Source organism: Coregonus lavaretus (assembly GCF_964263955.1).
Source record: "Coregonus lavaretus genome assembly, contig: HAP1_SCAFFOLD_343, whole genome shotgun sequence".
NCBI classification, from domain to species: Eukaryota; Metazoa; Chordata; class Actinopteri; order Salmoniformes; family Salmonidae; genus Coregonus; species Coregonus lavaretus.
In genome coordinates, this window is record NW_028157704.1 from 311,412 (window position 1) to 330,018 (window position 18,607).

The 18,607-nt window shown below is 42.9% G+C and overlaps 1 pseudogene across 1 annotated transcript in view; it reads right to left on the minus strand.

Moving 5' to 3' along the window:
• The window catches only part of LOC311125040 (xylosyltransferase 1-like), a 60,913-nt pseudogene extending 45,586 nt beyond the window's left edge, over window positions 1–15,327 (minus strand). Inside the window, exon 1 of the transcript in view lies at window positions 15,058–15,327. The product of the transcript in view is annotated as a xylosyltransferase 1-like (transcript). The remainder of the gene's footprint in view (window positions 1–15,057) is intronic.
• Window positions 15,328–18,607: the final 3,280 nt, after the last annotated feature.

Here is an 18,607-nt window from a genome sequence, read left to right on the forward strand (position 1 = left end):
CCTTCGACCAACTGGTGGACATGGCCATCCGGTTGGACAACCTGCTGGCTTCGAGAGGACATCCTGGATGGGGCCTTCCCGTTTCACCGCCCCTCACCCCGGCTCACGTTCCAATGGAGCTGGGTGGTGCAGCGTTCCGGGAGAATGGAGGACGACAGATCCAGTGTCACTCTTGTGGCAGAAGAGGACATTCTGCTGCATGATGTCGTCAGAGTTCTTCTGGTTCTGGAGGCGGCAGGCAGGGCACTCTCGCGTCACCCCAGGTAGCACAAACCCACACTCGTTCAGAGCCCTGTGCTGCGCATTTAACCATCCACGTCAACTTCCCTGATTACACGGTAGTTCCCCAATGTAAGGCGCTGGTAGATTCAGGCGCAGCTGGGAACTTTATGGACAGGTCTTTAGCTCTAGTCTACGTATTACATTGGTTCCCCTGTCTATTCCATTGCCCATCAAAGCACTTGACAATCAACCATTAGGGTCAGGTTTTGTTAGGGAGGTTACCGCACCAGTCACTATGATTACGCAGGAGACCCATAACGAGCAAATCACGTTTCATATTATTGAGTCCCTTGATTTCCCTGTTGTGTTGGGCCTTCCCTGGCTAGCACTACACGACCCCACCTTTTCATGGCCGCAGAGGGCTCTCACGGGGTGGTCGCGAGAGTGTCAGGGTAGGTGTCTAGCTGTTTCCGTTGGTGCGACCACGGTGGAAAGTCCAGACAATGCGCATTCCCCCCGAATACCTCGATTTGGCGCATGCCTTTTCCAAAACGCAGGCGACCAAATTACCACCCCATCGCTGGGGGGATTGTGCCATAAACCTCCGGTTAGACGCTGTGCCGCCCAGGAGTCATGTATATCCCCTGTCGCAGGCTGAAACGGAGGCTATGGAATCATACGTCTCCGAGTCCCTAAGTCAGGGGTTCATACGTCCCTCCACTTCACCCGCCTCCTCAAGTTTATTTTTCGTGAAGAAGAAAGACAGTGTCACGAACGTTGACTGATGACTCGTGGAACCAAGGCGCAGCGTGATAAGCGTATATTTTATTACGTACTAAACTCACGACACAAAACAACAAACAAACGATAACGTGAAGTCCTAGGTTAACAAAACAAACCTTAACGGAACAAGATCCCACAAACTAACTGGTGCCAACAGGCTGCCTATGTATGGTCCCCATTCAGAGACAACGAGCTACAGCTGCCTCTGATTGGGAACCACCCTGGCCAACATAGAACTAAACAATCTAGAACAAAAAAACATAGAAAACTAAACATAGAAAATCCACACCCTGGCTCAACATTTAAGAGTCCCCAGAGCCAGGGCGTGACAGACAGGGGGTCTGCACCCTTGCATTGATTACCGTGCACTTAATACAATTACAATTCGTTATAGTTATCCTCTACCCCTCATTTCCTCTGTGATCGAATCAATGCATGGGGTGCGCTTCTTCACGAAATTAGATCTCAGGAGTGCATACAACCTGGTGCACGTCAAGGAAGGGGACAAATGGAAGACAGCCACGGGGCATTATGAAAACCTGGTGGGCCGCAGGCCCAGACGGATTACCAGGACGTGTACTCCGAGCATGTGCTGACCAACTGGCAAGTGTCTTCACTGACATTTTCAACATGTCCCTGACTGAGTCTGTAATACCAACATGTTTCAAGCAGACCACCATAGTCCCTGTGCCCAAGGACACTAAGATAACCTGCCTAAATGACTACCGACCCGTAGCACTCACGTCTGTAGCCATGAAGTGCTTTGAAAGGTTGGTCGTGGCTCACATCAACACCATTATCCCAGAAACCCTAGACCCACTCAATTTGCATACCGCCCCAACAGATCCACAGATGATGCAATCTCTATTGCACTCCACACTGCCCTTTCCCACCTGGACAAGAGGAACACCTACGTGAGAATGCTGTTCATTGACTACAGCTCAGCGTTCAACACCATAGTGCCTTCAAAGCTCATCACTAAGCTAAGGATCCTGGGACTAAACACTTCCCTCTGCAACTGGATCCTGGACTTCCTGACGGGCCGCCCCCAGGTGGTAAGGGTAGGTAACAACACATCTGCCACGCTGATCCTCAACACGGGGGCCCCTCAGGGGTGCGTGCTCAGTCCCCTCCTGTACTCCCTGTTCACCCATGACTGCATGGCCAGGCACGACTCCAACACCATCATTACGTTTGCTGACAACACAACAGTGGTAGGCCTGATCACCGACAACGATGAGACAGCCTATAGGGAGGAGGTCCGAGACCTGGCAGTGTGATGCCAGGATAACAACCTCTTCCTCAACGTGATCAAGACAAAGGAGATGATTGTGGACTACAGGAAAAAAAAGAGGACTGAGCACGCCCCCATTCTCATTGACGGTTCAGGTTGAGAGCTTCAAATTCCTTGGTGTGCACATCACCAACTAACTATCATGGTCCAAACACACCAAGACAGTCGTGAAGAGGGCACGACAAAGCCTAATCCCCCTCAGGAGACTGAAAAGATTTGGCATGGTCCTCAGATCCTCAAAAAGTTATACAGCTGCACCATCGAGAGCATCCTGACTGGTTGCATCACCGCCTGGTATGGCAACTGCTCGGCCTCCGACCGCAAGGCACTACAGAGGGTAGTGCGTACGGCCCAGTACATCACTGGGGCCAAGCTTCCTGCCATCCAGGACCTCTATACCAGGCGATGTCAGAGGAAGGCCCTCAAAATTGTCAAAGACTCCAGCCACCCTAGACTGTTCTTTCTGCTACCGCACGGCAAGCGGTGCCGGAGCGCCAAGTCTAGGTCCAAAAGGCTTCTCAACAGCTTCTACCCCCAAGCCATAAGGCTCCTGAACAGCTAATCATGGCTACCCGGACTATATGCACTGCCCCCCCACACCCACCCCTCCTCTTTTACGCTGCTGCTACTCTGTTTATTATTTATGCATAGTCACTTTAACTCTACCCACATGTATATATTACCTCAATTCAGTTCAGGCTGGATCTGATTTATCTCTAGAGAAACTACAACTCCCTACTATATTGCACAGTTCAGGCTGGATCTGATTTATCTCTAGAGAAACTACAACTCCCTACTATATTGCACAGTTCAGGCTGGATCTGATTTATCTCTAGAGAAACTACAACTCCCTACTACATCACACAGTTCAGGCTGGATCTGATTTATCTCTAGAGAAACTACAACTCCCTACTACATCACACAGTTCAGGCTGGATCTGATTTATCTCTAGAGAAACTACAACTCCCTACTATATCACACAGTTCAGGCTGGATCTGATTTATCTCTAGAGAAACTACAACTCCCTACTACATCGCACAGTTCAGGCTGGATCTGATTTATCTCTAGAGAAACTACAACTCCCTACTACATCACACAGTTCAGGCTGGATCTGATTTATCTCTAGAGAAACTACAACTCCCTACTACATCACACAGTTCAGGCTGGATCTGATTTATCTCTAGAGAAACTACAACTCCCTACTACATCACACAGTTCAGGCTGGATCTGATTTATCTCTAGAGAAACTACAACTCCCTACTACATCACACAGTTCAGGCTGGATCTGATTTATCTCTAGAGAAACTACAACTCCCTACTACATCACACAGTTCAGGCTGGATCTGATTTATCTCTAGAGAAACTACAACTCCCTACTATATCGCACAGTTCAGGCTGGATCTGATTTATCTCTAGAGAAACTACAACTCCCTACTATATCGCACAGTTCAGGCTGGATCTGATTTATCTCTAGAGAAACTACAACTCCCTACTATATCGCACAGTTCAGGCTGGATCTGATTTATCTCTAGAGAAACTACAACTCCCTACTATATCGCACAGTTCAGGCTGGATCTGATTTATCTCTAGTGCAACGATGTGTCATTGAGCTCACAGAAGAAAAAAAAAAGAATGAAATGGAATTCAAATAATTGAACTGTCGTAGCTCAATTAGTTGTTTAAAAACCAAAAAATAACCAACATTTCGGTTAATCACTCAACACTACAAATTGGGTGTCAAATAAAAGCTAAGAGTCTATATTTCGGGGAAATTAAGGCATATATACATTTTTCAACCATTTTCCATCCAAATATTTGTTGAATAAGCAAAGGCTTTGATTTCTTGTCAAACAGATGGAAAAAAGGTCTTAGACAACATCTACCAGAAAAAGTCTTAAAAGGTATTAGAAACACAATAATGTTGAAGACCCCTGCCAACTAATATCAACACATATTTCGTTTGGGGTAATTGTTTCTGCCTACTGTAAGTTTAAGAAACATTGCCTTGTGCCTTTTAATAAACCTTGCCTTGTGCCTTTTAAGAAACATTGCTTTGTGCCTTGACATTCCGTTACCAAAAACCCACATATCTTTAAGATATTTTCTAATTTCTCTCCCTCATGAGGAGGGAAGATAATGAAAGTTCACAGAAGTAACCAGTAAAGGTCGACCTATCAATTAGTGTTTTTACTGATATCAATTTTGTTTATGAATTATTAAGTGATTAAAACTCGAATCGGTAGCAGAATTTCAGAAAAAACGGCAATTGTGTGCTCTAGGACAACGGTGTCTAGATGGAATTTGTATTTGTGGTCCTGGCAACTGGACCTTTTTTGGAACACCATTATATTTGTCTTACTGAGATTTACTGTCAGGGCCCAGGTCTGACAGAATCTGTGCAGAAGATCTAGGTGCTGCTGTAGGCCCTCCTTGGTTGGGGACAGAAGCACCAGATCATCAGCAAACAGTAGACATTTGACTTCAGATTCTAGTAGGGTGAGGCCGGGTGCTGCAGACTGTTCTAGTGCCCTCGCCAATTCATTGATAAATATGTTGAAGAGGGTGGGGCTTAAACTGCATCCCTGTCTCACCCCACGGGCCTGTGGAAAGAAATGTGTGTGTTTTTTTGCCAATTTTAACCGCACACTTGTTGTTTGTGTATATGGATTTTATAATGTTGTATGTTTTTCCCCCAACACCACTTTCCATCAATTTGTATAGCAGACCCTTCATGCCAAATTGAGTCAAACGTTTTTTTAAATCAACAAAGTATGTGTGTTTCAATACCGTATGCTACTTCAGTGCACAATACTGAGAACTGTATGTAGTGTTATTTGTGTGTGAGCTTTCTGTAATCTGTGTACGTTCCATGAGCTTTGTGTTTGACTTCTACATCAACCTATGGGGAAGTGTTTCTGTGCATATACAGGGGTCCCCTGTAGCTCAGTTGGTAGAGCATGGCGCTTGCAACGCCAGGGTTGTGGGTTCGTTTCCCACGGGAGGCCAGCATGAAAAATGTATGCACTCACTAACTGTAAATCGCTCTAGATAAGAGCGTCTGCTAAATGACAAAATACAAATAAATTTTTGTTTTGGTTTGTTTGTTTGTCAATTAGGGTGTGCAGGGTGAATACGTGGTCTGTCATACGGTAATTTGGTAAAAAGCCAATTTGACATTTGCTCAGTACATTGTTTTCACTAAGGAAATGAACTAGTCTGCTGTTAATGATAATGCAGTGGATTTTCCCAAGGCTGCTGTTGATGCATATCCCACGGTAGTTATTGGGGTCAAATTCGTCTCCACTTTTGTGGATTGGGGTGATCAGTCCTTGGTTCCAAATATTGGGGAAGATGCCAGAGCTAAGGATGATGTTAAAGAGTTTAAGTATAGCCAATTGGAATTTGTGGTCTGTATATTTTATCATTTCATTGAGGATACCATCAACACCACAGGCCTTCTCTCTCTCTCTCTCTCTCTGTCTCTCTCTCTCTCTCTCTCTCTCTCTCTCTCTCTCTCTCTCTCTCTCTCTCTCTCTCTCTCCAAGTAATTTCTCTCCAATCCCTCTTACTGACACCTACCCATGAGCCCACTCTATTTCCATTTACTGTAACCAGCATCCTCACCCACTGAGCACGTCCATGGACGTTGAAAAGTCCGCCCTGGCCTTGATTTCAACGTCCACAGACGTCTGGACCGGCCTTCATTTGGCCCAAACATAGATGTCCATGATGATTAGTTCAGATTTGGTCCGGTTCAGACGTCTGTTTCACAAGTTTGGACATCACAGAGTAAAAAAATAACAAAATAAGATGTTTTCTTGTCACATCCACTGGATAGTTGCAGTGTAATGTGTTGTTTTACAGGGTCAGCCATAGTAGTATGATAGGTGCAGTGTAATGTGTTGTTTTACAGGGTCAGCCATAGTAGTATGATAGGTGCAGTGTAATGTGTTGTTTTACAGGGTCAGTCATAGTAGTATGATAGGTGCAGTGTAATGTGTTGTTTTACAGGGTCAGCCATAGTAGTATGATAGGTGCAGTGTAATGTGTTGTTCTACAGGGTCAGCCATAGTAGTATGATAGGTGCAGTGTAATGTGTTGTTTTACAGGGTCAGCCATAGTAGTATGATAGGTCCAGTGTAATGTGTTGTTCTACAGGGTCAGCCATAGTAGTATGATAGGTGCAGTGTAATGTGTTGTTTTACAGGGTCAGCCATAGTTGTATGATAGGTCCAGTGTAATGTGTTGTTTTACAGGGTCAGCCATAGTAGTATGATAGGTGCAGTGTAATGTGTTGTTCTACAGGGTCAGCCATAGTAGTATGATAGGTGCAGTGTAATGTGTTGTTTTACAGGGTCAGCCATAGTAGTACGGCGCCTCTGGATCAAATTAGGGTTAAGTGCCTTGCTCAAGGGCACATCGACAGATTTTTCACCTTGTCGGCTCAGGTATTCGAACCAGCGACCTTTGGGTTACTGGCCCAACGCTCTAAACGCTAGGCTACTTGTCGCCCATTTGTACAGTAAAAGTAGGGCATAGTTCAGTACAGTAGAGTATAGTTCAGTACAGTAGAATAGAGTATAGTACAGTAGAATAGAGTATAGTACAGTAGAATAGAGTATAGTACAGTATACAGTAGAGCACACTAGAGTTGAGTAAACTATAATGTACTGAACTATACTCTACCGTACTCTACAGACGTCTCTGATTGGTTCAGATTTGGTCCGGGCCAGACCAACCAAATGTGTTCTTGTTTGGGGGCGGAGCTCATTAAAATAATAGCCAGTGTGAAGAATAATACCCAAATATGCAAATCAGGATTTTGCATATTTCTACCTTTGTGTACCCATTTATATTATATATATATATCTCTATTTAGGACGCATCACCATGAAGAGAATTACATTTATATCCATAATTATGCATTTCTGAGTAGTACAGATCAGGGACCCATGATGAAATTCTGTTACCGCAAGTCTGTTACCGGGTGTAAATCCACTTCACTTACTGTAGTTCAATAACCAAAATAGATTTTTTTCAAATTTGTCTGTGTGTGTGTGTGTGTGTGTGTGTGTGTGTGTGTGTGTGTGTGTGTTGGAATAAGGGTTGGAATAAGCAGCTGTGGGCGCCAAAAACTAGACACTACAGGAAATAGCTTGATAGTATGGGACAAATAACACACACACACACACACACACACACACACACACACACACACACACACACACACACACACACACAAACACCCACACACAGATATGCATTCATAGCACACACACACACACACACACACACAAACACACACACACACACACACACACACACAAACACCCACACACAGATATGCATTCATAGCACACACACACACACACACACACACACACACACACACACACACACACAAACACCCACACACAGATATGCATTCATAGCACACACACACACACACACACACACACACACACACACACACACAAACACCCACACACATATATGCATTCATAGCACACACACACACACACACACACACACACACACACACACACACACTAAGACACACACAGGTTAGTGATATCAGACTATGCGATTGGAACTGATGTGTAATATGATTTGTAATCTAATCCAGCGTTGATCATGTGATAATCCCATGTGTGACTGTGTGTTTGTCAGAGGCAGCAGTGAATGAATGCCAGAGTTGTGTTAAGGCCCCATCAGCTTGGACTAACGTAAACAAATGCTCTGCCTCGCGGTCACCATACCTTCCTATGCTGGGAGGGAACACATACACACATACACACACACAAACAGAGGTGGCATTGTGTGTGTGACTGTGTGTGTGTGTGTGTGACTGTGTGTGTGTGTGTGACTGTGTGTGTGTGTGTGTGACTGTGTGTGTGTGTGACTGTGTATGTGCCCACTGTATTCCTGGCATGTAGTAGCTACTGTGGAGACATTATAGCCAGGTATGTAGGTAAACTGTGGAGACATTATAGCCAGGTATGTAGGTAAACTGTGGAGACATTATAGCCAGGTATGTCGGTAAACTGGAGAGACATTGTAGCCAGGTATGTAGGTAAACTGTGGAGACATTATAGCCAGGTATGTAGGTAAACTGTGGAGACATTGTAGCCAGGTATGTAGGTAAACTGTGGAGACATTATAGCCAGGTATGTAGGTAAACTGTGGAGACATTGTAGCCAGGTATGTAGGTAAACTGGAGAGACATTGTAGCCAGGTATGTAGGTAAACTGTGGTCGAGGTATTTATTTTCCCTGTGTTACAGTGGCAGCGTTGACGGAACCAGGTAATGAGACACACACACACTGCTCTGCTGGGTAACACCCCCACCACTCAGCAACGCAGGCTATCTACATGATTTGAACCTCAATACGAGAACACAAATAGAAGAAAATCATTGATAATGGGTGAGTGGGTGCTGGTTATTTAGATACTGGTAGTGAACAGAGGGGTGCTGGTTATTTAGATAATGGTAGTGAACAGAGGGGTGCTGGTTATTTAGATAATGGTAGTGAACAGAGGGGTGCTGGTTATTTAGATAATGGTAGTGAACAGAGGGGTGCTGGTTATTTAGATAATGGTAGTGAACAGAGGGGTGCTGGTTATTTGGATACTGGTAGTGAACAGAGGGGTGCTGGTTATTTAGATACTGGTAGTGAACAGAGGGGTGCTGGTTATTTAGATAATGGTAGTGAACAGAGGGGTGCTGGTTATTTGGATACTGGTAGTGAACAGAGGGGTGCTGGTTATTTGGATACTGGTAGTGAACAGAGGGGTGCTGGTTATTTGGATACTGGTAGTGAACAGAGGGGTGCTGGTTATTTGGATACTGGTAGTGAACAGAGGGGTGCTGGTTATTTAGATACTGGTAGTGAACAGAGGGGTGCTGGTTATTTAGATAATGGTAGTGAACAGAGGGGTGCTGGTTATTTGGATACTGGTAGTGAACAGAGGGAGCAGGAAGCAAACCCGGGCCTCCGGCTTGAAAGGCTGCACCAATAGGGTTAACCAACTTGGTTGGAATTGTATCATGGCTCATATAGAGGATCACTATACTACTAATCCAGCTAGTATATATTCATATAGAGGGTCACTACACTACTAATGCAGCTAGTATCTATTCATATAGAGGATCACTACACTACTAATCCAGCTAGTATCTATTCATATAGAGGATCACTACACTACTAATCCAGCTAGTATCTATTCATATAGAGGATCACTACACTACTAATCCAGCTAGTATCTATTCATATAGAGGATCACTACACTACTAATCCAGCTAGTATCTATTCATATAGAGGATCACTACACTACTAATCCAGCTAGTATCTATTCATATAGAGGTTCACTACACTACTAATCCAGCTAGTATCTATTCATATAGAGGATCACTACACTACTAATCCAGCTAGTATCTATTCATATAGAGGATCACTACACTACTAATCCAGCTAGTATCTATTCATATAGAGGATCACTACACTACTAATCCAGCTAGTATCTATTCATATAGAGGATCACTATACTACTAATCCAGCTAGTATCTATTCATATAGAGGATCACTACACTACTAATCCAGCTAGTATCTATTCATATAGAGGATCACTACACTACTAATCCAGCTAGTATCTATTCATATAGAGGATCACTATACTACTAATCCAGCTAGTATCTATTCATATAGAGGATCACTACACTACTAATCCAGCTAGTATCTATTCATATAGAGGATCACTACACTACTAATCCAGCTAGTATATATTCATATAGAGGATCACTATACTACTAATCCAGCTAGTATCTATTCATATAGAGGATCACTACACTACTAATCCAGCTAGTATCTATTCATATAGAGGATCACTACACTACTAATCCAGCTAGTATCTATTCATATAGAGGATCACTATACTACTAATCCAGCTAGTATCTATTCATATAGAGGATCACTACACTACTAATCCAGCTAGTATCTATTCATATAGAGGATCAGTACACTACTAATCCAGCTAGTATCTATTCATATAGAGGATCACTACACTACTAATCCAGCTAGTATCTATTCATATAGAGGATCACTACACTACTAATCCAGCTAGTATCTATTCATATAGAGGATCACTACACTACTAATGCAGCTAGTATCTATTCATATAGAGGATCACTACACTACTAATCCAGCTAGTATCTATTCATATAGAGGATCACTACACTACTAATCCAGCTAGTATCTATTCATATAGAGGGTCACTATACTACTAATCCAGCTAGTATCTATTCATATAGAGGATCACTATACTACTAATCCAGCTAGTATCTATTCATATAGAGGATCACTACACTACTAATGCAGCTAGTATCTATTCATATAGAGGATCACTACACTACTAATCCAGCTAGTATCTATTCATATAGAGGATCACTATACTACTAATCCAGCTAGTATCTATTCATATAGAGGGTCACTATACTACTAATCCAGCTAGTATCTATTCATATAGAGGATCACTCCACTACTAATCCAGCTAGTATCTATTCATATAGAGGATCACTATACTACTAATCCAGCTAGTATCTATTCATATAGAGGATCACTATACTACTAATCCAGCTAGTATCTATTCATATAGAGGGTCACTATACTACTAATCCAGCTAGTATCTATTCATATAGAGGATCACTATACTACTAATCCAGCTAGTATCTATTCATATAGATCACTACACTACTAATCCAGCTAGTATCTATTCATATAGAGGTTCACTACACTACTAATCCAGCTAGTATCTATTCATATAGAGGATCACTATACTACTAATCCAGCTAGTATCTATTCATATAGAGGGTCACTACACTACTAATCCAGCTAGTATCTATTCATATAGAGGGTCACTATACTACTAATCCAGCTAGTATCTATTCATATAGAGGATCACTATACTACTAATCCAGCTAGTATCTATTCATATAGAGGATCACTATACTACTAATCCAGCTAGTATCTATTCATATAGAGGGTCACTATACTACTAATCCAGCTAGTATCTATTCATATAGAGGATCACTATACTACTAATCCAGCTAGTATCTATTCATATAGAGGGTCACTATACTACTAATCCAGCTAGTATCTATTCATATAGAGGATCACTATACTACTAATCCAGCTAGTATCTATTCATATAGAGGATCACTATACTACTAATCCAGCTAGTATCTATTCATATAGAGGGTCACTATACTACTAATCCAGCTAGTATCTATTCATATAGAGGATCACTATACTACTAATCCAGCTAGTATCTATTCATATAGATCACTACACTACTAATCCAGCTAGTATCTATTCATATAGAGGTTCACTACACTACTAATCCAGCTAGTATCTATTCATATAGAGGATCACTACACTACTAATCCAGCTAGTATCTATTTATATAGAGGATCACTATACTACTAATCCAGCTAGTATCTATTCATATAGATCACTACACTACTAATCCAGCTAGTATCTATTCATATAGAGGTTCACTACACTACTAATCCAGCTAGTATCTATTCATATAGAGGATCACTACACTACTAATCCAGCTAGTATCTATTCATATAGAGGATCACTATACTACTAATCCAGCTAGTATCTATTCATATAGAGGATCACTATACTACTAATCCAGCTAGTATCTATTCATATAGAGGATCACTATACTACTAATCCAGCTAGTATCTATTCATATAGAGGATCACTATACTACTAATCCAGCTAGTATCTATTCATATAGAGGATCACTATACTACTAATCCAGCTAGTATCTATTCATATAGAGGATCACTATACTACTAATCCAGCTAGTATCTATTCATATAGAGGATCACTATACTACTAATCCAGCTAGTATCTATTCATATAGAGGATCACTACACTACTAATCCAGCTAGTATCTATTCATATAGAGGTTCACTACACTACTAATCCAGCTAGTATCTATTCATATAGAGGATCACTACACTACTAATCCAGCTAGTATCTATTCATATAGAGATCACTACACTACTAATCCAGCTAGTATCTATTCATATAGAGGTTCACTACACTACTAATCCAGCTAGTATCTATTCATATAGAGGATCACTACACTACTAATCCAGCTAGTTTTATATAGAGGATCACTATACTACTAATCCAGCTAGTATCTATTCATATAGATCACTACACTACTAATCCAGCTAGTATCTATTCATATAGAGGATCACTACACTACTAATCCAGCTAGTATCTATTCATATAGAGGATCACTACACTACTAATCCAGCTAGTATCTATTCATATAGAGGATCACTACTATTCTGTACAAAGCTGTCATCAAGGCAAAGGGTGGCAACTTTGAAGAATCTCAAATATAAAATATAAAAATTGTTTAACACTTTTTTGGTTACTACATGATTCCATATGTGTTATTTCATAGTTTTGATGTCTTCACTATTATTCTACAATGTAGAAAATAGTCAAAATGGCAAGTTAAATTACAAATCCCCGCCTTATCTTAGCTCATTGGTCACCATAGCAACACCCACCCGTAGTCTGCGCTCCAGCGGGTATATCTCACTGGTCATCCCCAAAGCCAACACCTCCTTTGGCCGCAATTCCTTCCAGTTCTCTGCTGCCAATGACTGGAACAAATTGCAAACATCTCTGAAGCTGGAGACACTTATCTCCCTCACTAACTTTAAGCATCAGTTGTCAGAGCACCTTACCGATCACTGCACCTGTACACAGCCCATCTGAAATTAGCCCGCCCAACTATCTCATCCCTATATTGTTATTTATTTTGCTCATTTGTACCCCAGTATCTCTATTTGCACATCATCTCTTGCACATCTATCATTCCAGTGTTAATACTAATTGTAATTATTTTGCACTATAGCCTATTTTATTGCCTTACCTCCATAACTTGCTAAATTTGCACACACTGTATATTATATGTATTTCTGTTGTATTTTTGACTTTGTTTTGTTTTACCCCATATGTAACTCTGTGTTGTTGTTTTTATCGCACTGCTTTGCTTTATCTTGGCCAGGTCGCAGTTGTAAATGAGAACTTGTTCTCAACTGGTTTACCTGGTTAAATAAAGGTGAAATAAAAAAAATAAAAAAATAAAAAGTATACATATAAAATAAATGCTGGGACCAACAGTAATCTCTCTCCCTCTACCCCCCCCCCCTCTCTCTCTCTCTCTTCTCTCTCTCTCTCTCTCTCTCTCTCTCTCTCTCTCTCTCTCTCTCTCTCTCTCTCTCTCTCTCTCTCTCTCTCTCTCTCTCTCTCTCTCTCTCTGTAGATTACAAGACATGTTACATCTAGTTCAGAGTAATGATGGGATGTAAAAACAGATCAAGGATACAAGAGGCACCACACTTTAACACACACACACACACACAAACACACGCCCCCCCACTTCACACACACACACACACACACAGACAGAAACCTCCACACACACATGCACATGACCTTGCAGTATATAGGCTACCATAGCATATGGACTAGTAACCATACAGTATAACACATCATCTAATAGATATGGACCAGCATGTAATAATGGCATGTGGACAGGTAGAGGAGATGAGGAGACTGCTACAATCCTCTAGCATCATCATTCTCTCAAAACACACACACACACACAGGCACACACACACAAACACACAGGCACAGACACACAGACACGCGCACACACACACACACACACACACACACACACATGCACACACACACACACACACAGACACACGCACTCCTCCAACAGTAGCCTAGATCTGCACAGGGACATAAAACACCACTTAACAACCATGCACTCTGTCATCAAATATGAAGGAAGACAAGGAGGGGGAAAAATGGTCCTCAAAATCACAGTCAGTTCTCTGTAGTTTGGGACAACTTTAGTATCCTGGGAGAACGATAGAGAGGAAGTGTTCACGTGCGCTGTTAAACACACACACTCGCAGGCACGCACGTACGCACATACCGTCTGTCCGTCTTTCAGACAGACCTCTATTCCGCCTTCTCTCTCTCTCTCTCTCTCTCTCTCTCTCTTTCTCTCTAAATGAACTAAACCTGTCTGTCTATATTATCCCGTCCACGAGTCTACCACTGGACCAGAGACTGCCCAACACACACACACACACACACACACACACACACTGATTGCGCCCGACAGTAGCTACAGTAATAACCAGGCTGGTCACTAGAAAACAGCCACAGGCCAGGCGTTATAGCAGCGTAAGAGCGCCTTACCAAACTCTACATCAAAGTAGACCTATCCGATTAAACCGTGTCGCCCTCTAACCTTCTCCCATGGTTCATTATCACACTAGACTACTATACCACGCTCATTCCTAAAGACTGGTTAGTTTACACCCGCTAATCAACATCTATGGGTAACAACAGCTAAGCAACATCTTTGTCATCCAAATACACGCTGGCTTCTTGCTTCGTCTGATGACAACAATTCCATGCTTAACAACCTTCCCACCCTACAATACAATTTAGCCTACAATACAATACAATACAAAACATTACAATACAATAAACCACGCGTAGTGGGGGATGATAGCCTATAAAATGAATCAGGAATGGTAGCATATACAATGAATGATAATGACGCTAGTCGTTATCGATTTAAAAAATCGTCGTTATTATTGCTAAATAATAGGTAGACTTAAATTCGCTCCCTACTCTTACGGGTTGTTGCTTGTGTCGAACAGCCGCTTTCCCAAGCGGAGGTTGGTGATGCCTCTTTGGCAGCCCGCTCCGGGGGTACTGGCTGTAGGCTTTGTTGATGCCCCCGACTTGGTCCCTCTTCTCCCGGCTACTATTGGCCCCTTCTTCCCGGGTATCCAGGGTACTAAAGTTCCACACGATCAGCGTCTGAACCAGGAGAACTGTCAGCGCTACTATCAGCGCTGATTTGGAGCGGCGAGCCAGTTTGCGACCGCACAGATTGCCAACCATCTTTCTCGCTCTCCGTCTCCCTCTCTCTCTCGCTCTCTCTCTCTCCGCTCAAGCTGCGGGCTGCCGCGGTCGGCTAAGCGCTGACAGCAGGGGTGGCTGGGAGGGTTTCAGCACCGCCTGCGTCTATGGAGTGGAGCTACTGGCAGGGACTAGAGCGCGCGCGAGAGAGAGAGCGAGAAGACGTGAGGGAGGGAGGAAAAGGGGGGTGAATTGGCTAAGGTTTGAGATGAGGAGAGAGAGAGAGGAGACTGAGAGAGAGAGGACACTGCGCACTCTTGTGGTGTTGTCCACACATTACCTCCTGTTTAAATGTCTAGTTTAGACCAGGGGTCAGCCTGCTACAGGTCCTGGAGAGCTACAGGATGTGCAGGGCAGGTTTTTGTTCCAGCCCAGCACTAACACACTCATTCAACTAATCCAGGTCTTGGTTGATCAGTTGTATCAGTCGTGTTAGTACCGGCTATAGGACAAAAGCCTACACCCTGGAACTCTCCAAGTTATCTCCCTGTGTGTGTATGATAGAGGGATGGAGCGAGAGATCGAGGGAGGTAGAGAGGTAGAGGGAGATAGAGGAGGAGAGAGAAGGGCGAGAGAGGGGATATGGAGAGAGAAGGAAGACCAACGTGGCCTGTCTTTTCTATAGTTAACCTGGTTTGACTCCTACTGGGAGTCTCTCTGTGCTGAGAGGCAGAACACCAAGAACACAAATAACAAACAACTCAACCACTAACTGGAAAGACAAGAAAAGGAGCTCGTCTTTTTCCAAAATAAAATATTATTTTTCCCAAATAAAGAGCCTAAGCTCTGTTGATCTGATAACATGTGGCATACAGTTGAAGTCGGAAGTTTACATACATTTAGGTTGGAGTCATTAAAACTAACTTTTTCAACCACTCCACACATTTCTTGTTAACAAACTATAGTTTTGGCAAGTTGGTTAGGACATCTACTTTGAGCATGACACAAGTCATTTTTCCAACAATTGTTTACAGACAGATTATTGTCACGATCGTTTACGGATGAGACGGACCAAGGCGCAGCATTATGTGCGAACATGTTTATTAACGAATAAACACTCAACGACAAAACAATAAACAAACTATACGTGAAGTCCAAGGTAGCACACAAACAACATACCTTACACGGAACAAGATCCCACAACCCACTAGTGCCAATAGGCTACCTAAGTATGGTCCCCAATCAGAGACAACGAGCGACAGCTGCCTCTGATTGGGAACCACCCCGGCCAACATAGAAATAGACATACTAGAACTGAACATAGAAAATGCAACATAGAAACTACACACCCTGGCTCAACATTTAAGAGTCCCCAGAGCCAGAGCGTGACAATTATTTAACTTATAATTCACTGTATCACAATTCCAGTGGGTCAGAAGTTTACATACACTAAGTTGACTGTGCCTTTAAACAGCTTGGAAAATTCCAGAAAATGATGTCATGGCTTTAGAAGCTTCTGATAGGCTAATTGACATCATTTGAGTCAATTGGAGGTGTACCTGTGGATGTATTTCAAGGCCTACCTTCAAACTCCGTGCCTTTTTGCTTGACATCATGGGAAAATCAAAAGAAATCAGCCAAGACCTCAGAAAAAAATGTGTAGACCTACACAAGTCTGGTTCATCCTTGGGAGCAATTTCCAAACGCCTGAAGGTACCACGTTCATCTGTACAAACAATAGTATGCAAGTATAAACATCATGGGACCACGCAGCCGTCATACCGCTCAGGAAGGAGACGCGTTCTGTCTCCTAGAGATGAACGTACTTTGGTGCGAAAACTGCAAATCAATCCCAGAACAACAGCAAAGGACCTTGTGAAGATGCTGGAGGAAACAGGTACAAAAGTATCTATATCCACAGTAAAACAAGTCCTATATCGACATAACCTGAAAGGCCGCTCAGCAAGGAAGAAGTCACTGCTCCAAAATCGCCATAAAAAAGCCAGACTACGGTTTGCAACTGCACATGGGGACAAAGATCATACTTTTTGGAGAAATGTCCTCTGGTTTGATGAAACAAAAAATAGAACTGTTTGGCCATAAAGACCATCGTTAAGTTTGGAGGGAAAAGGGGGGTGCTTGCAAGCCAAAGAACACCATCCCAACCGTGAAGCACGGGGTGGCAGCATCATGCTGTGGGGGTGCTTTCCTGCAGGAGGGACTGGTGCACTTCACAAAATAGATGGCATCATGAAGAAGGACAATTATGTGGATATATTGAAGCAACATCTCAAGACATCAGTCAGGAAGTTGAAGCTTGGTCGCAAATGGGTCTTCCAAATGGACAATGACCCCAAGCATACTTCCAAAGTTGTGGGAAAATGGTTTAAGGACAACAAAGTCAAGGTATTGGAGTGGCCATCACAAAGCCCTGACCTCAATCCTATAGAAAGTATGTGGGAAGAACTGAAAAAGCGTGTGCGAGCAAGGAGGCCTACAAACCTGACTCAGTTACACCAGCTCTGTCAGGAGGAATGGGCCAAAATTCACCCAACTTATTGTGGGAAGCTTGTGGAAGGCTACCCGAAACGTTTGACCCAAGTTAAACAATTAAATGTCAGGAATTGTGAAAAACTGAGTTTAAATGTATTTGGCTAAGGTGTATGTAAACTTCCGACTTCAACTGTACTCCTAATACGTAGGATGATACATAGTCTACCCTCCCCTTCATTCCTCCCTCCATTCCTCACTCTCTCTCTCCCTCTATACCCCTTCTCTCTCATCTCTCCCTCAATCCTTCACTGTCCCTCGATCCCTCCTTCTCTCTATCCCTCCATCTCTCCCTTCCTTCTCTCTCTCTATCCCTCCATCTCTCCCTTCCTTCTCTCTCTCTATCCCTCCATCCCTCCCTTCCTTCTCTCGCTCGCTCACTCTCTCACACACACACACACGCACACGCACACGCACACGCACGCCTTCAGTTGTTGTTCCTCTTCAACCATGTTTCCCTGCTTTGCACCTGTGTCTTAAATTAGCACCCTATTCCCTACATAGTGCACTACTTTTGACCAGAGCCCATAGGGAAGGTGTAGGAGGTATAAGGTGCCGTTTGGGACGCGGACACTGACTCACTAGTTTTTATCCAATCACTGAACTGACAATCAATCCCTAACTAGACTAGACATAATAAAACACGTCATACTTTTATCGTTCAATTCGTTCATGATTTAAGTGATAAACGTCTCATAAACAAGTATGCTGGGGCGGTTTGGCGGTTGGTTGGTTACCTACAGTAGCACTGAATTCTGATAAATCATTCAGA